The sequence below is a fragment of the Orycteropus afer genome, unplaced genomic scaffold, assembly GCF_000298275.1.
Source record: "Orycteropus afer afer isolate SDZICR_OR568_19922 unplaced genomic scaffold, OryAfe1.0 scaffold00222, whole genome shotgun sequence".
NCBI classification, from domain to species: domain Eukaryota; kingdom Metazoa; phylum Chordata; class Mammalia; order Tubulidentata; family Orycteropodidae; genus Orycteropus; species Orycteropus afer.
Genome location: NW_006921809.1, coordinates 1,005,569 through 1,008,748, shown reverse-complemented (window position 1 = coordinate 1,008,748; position 3,180 = coordinate 1,005,569).

Below are 3,180 nucleotides of genomic sequence, written 5' to 3'. Positions count from 1 at the left end.
TGGATAATGATTACTAGCATCTTTTTATGTATATGTTGGCTACCTGATGTCCCCTTTGGTGGATGTCCATTCCTGTCCTTTGCCCATTTTTTAAAAATAAAATAGTTTGTCTTTTCATTTTTGAAGCTTTCTATTTATTTTAGAGATTAGACCTTAATCAGATATGTCTTGACCAAAGATTTTTTCCCAGTCTGTAGCTCCTCTTCTTATCCTCTTGATAAAATCTTTTCATGAGCATGTTGTTGTTGTTGTTGTGTGCCGTCGAGTCAGCCCCGACTCATAGTGACCCCTCCTTGGGTTTCCTAGGCAGTATCACTACGGAAGTAGGATTGCCCAACCTTCCTTCTGAGGAGTGGCTTGTGGGTTTGAACTGCCAGCCGTCTGGTTAGAAGGCAAGTATCTTAGCCACTATGCTACCAGAGCTCCCTTTCATGAGCATAGCTATTTAATTTTTAGTCCCCATTATCTAATTTGTCTTCTGTTATTCGTGTCCTTTTAGTTTTGCTTGATAGACTATTTATGCTGAAAGTTAGATCCCCTAGTTATGACCCTAAGCTCTAGTGGTGCAATGCCTAAAGCATTTGAATGTTAACCAGGAGGTTGGTGGTTCAAACCCATCAGTCACTCTGCAGAAGGAAAATGGGGCCATCTACTTCCTTAAAGATTTACTGCCTCAGAAACCCAGTGGGGGTTGCTATGAATCAGAATCAACTGGACGGCAGTGACTTTGGTTTTTTGAGTTATGACCCTGTGTTTTTTCCCAAGTAATTTTACACTTTTAGCTTTAATATTTAAGTCTTTGGGCCATATTGAGTTTGAGCATGCTGTGAGATGTGGTTCCTGAGTCAATTTTCTGCACATGGATATCCAGTCTGCCATTACTATTTATTAAAGGGACTTTTTCTTCCCCATTGAATGATCTTTGACCTTGTTAAAAATCAGCTGCCCCTAGTTGGGTGGATTTGTTTCTGGGTTCTCAATTCTATTGACATATATGTTTGTCATTGTACCAGTACCGGGAGCTCTGGTGGCGTAGTGCCTAAGGCATTTGCTGCTAACCAGAAGGCTGGTGGTTAAAACCCACCGGCCACTCCTTGGAAGGATGGTTGGGCAATCTACTTCCATAGAGATACTGCCTTGGAACCCCATGGAGGGGTCACTGTGAGTTGAACTGACTTGACAGCAGTGAGTAGGTAAGCTATAGTAAGTTTTGAGATTGGAAAATGAGAGATCTCTTACTTTGTCCTTCTTCAGTATTGCTTTAGCTATTTTGGGACTCCTTCCTTTCTCTGTAAAGTTGGAGATCAGTTTTTCCATTTCATGGAAGCATGTTGTTGGGATTTTTATTGGGATTGCATTATGTCTATAGATGACTTTTGGTATTATTGACATTTTCAAAATGTTAAGCATTTTTGTCCATGAGCATGGAATGTTTTTCCATGTAGATCTCTTTCAGTTTCTTTAAGTAGTGTTTTATAATTTTCTTTGTATAAATCTTTTATGTCCCTGATTAGGTTTTTTCTTAGGTATTTTATCCTTTGGGGAGCTATTGTAAGTGGTATTGATTTCTTGATTTTCTTTCCAGAATCCTTGATAGTGTAGAGGAATTGAACTGATATTTGTGTGTTGATCTTATATCCTGCCACTTTGCAGAATCCTTCTATTAGCTCCAGTAACTGCTTTGTAGACTTCCTTACCTTCTTCTTCATACTGCTCAGAAGACCTCTTTTTGGGTGTGATTATTTTCAAAAGATGCTTTAATGAAATGTGGAGTTTTTTCTATTGCTTCACTTCTTTTGTATCACAGGGCTTTAAATTAATGAAATGTTGCTGTAAATTCATTAAGAAATACTTTTACAGTTTTAATATTAGTGTTCCCTAGTGAATACCTAAGTGGTTCCTGAAAGCCCAACAGTGATGTAGGCAGTTGATTAACTTTAAACATTATCTCAAAATGAAATATAGCATATTTGTAGGGAAATAGTTGATTAATTTTGAACAGAAAAATGAGAGAGACTGATGGAAATCACCAAGGAGTTACACCTGAGATGCTGAGTTTCTAAATGCAATGTCTTTTCTTATCTCTGTAATGAAAATTGTCATTTGGAAGGTGGCAGAAGTAGGTTGTTACTGCTGGTAATGAAATAAGGCATGAAACCCTTGAGAGTATATTCATAAAATCATATTTATTGGTAGAAAGGAAAATGGTCTCATTTCTGTTTTACAGAAAGACACATACAAGTTAAAGATAGAAGATTTTGTAATATGATGCTAATACTTTTAAACATATACACAGAATAGACCATTTGTTTTTAAATGACTGAATATCATAAAAGAGAATACTTTCAGTTAATTTTTTAGTAGTTTTATAACTATATATGTTATATAACTATATAATATATAACTTTTATTATATATAACTATATAATAAAATGGTATGGTTCCATAAGCCTAAAATGTATTATATCTATCTATTTAGCTCCAAATCTAGACAGACAGAGAAAGAGGAAGAGATGCTTCAGAAATATCCTGGGTATCTTTATTGAGTCATATTAGAAAACAAAACAAAACAAAAATACACATAAATAATAAAAAGAAAATTATATTCATGCATAATTTCACCCCAGAGATCATTACTGTGTTTTTATAAATAATATGCCCACGTGTAAGATGCACAGAATAAAATGCTTATGAAAATAATCTTCAAGATGGGGGATTGTGTTGTTGACAAAAACATATGACATAAACATTACTGAGTAAAAATATTGTAGTATCCCAGTGATGCAGTGTTAAGCACTCAGTTTCTAACTGAAAGGTTGGCAGTTTGAATCCACATATCAGAAACGTGGTACCAGTCTGCTCGTGTAAAGGTTTACAGACTTGGAATCTCCACCGAGCAAGTGTGCTCTGTCTTACAGGTTTGCTATGAGTGGGAGTTGACTTGATGGCAATGAGTATTATCAGAATATCATATTTTGAGAGGGGAAGTGGACAATTAGTATCAAAAGTAAATTTGTATCAGTTTTAGGAGGTCTCAGTCAGTCATCTAGTTTGTCTTCTGTTGTTTGTGAATTTTTGGTTATGTTGATAGTATATTTAAACCATATATTAGGGCCTCTAAGTTTGTCCCTATTTTTTCTTTTATAGTTCTTTATAGTTTTAGGTTACATTTAGGTCTTT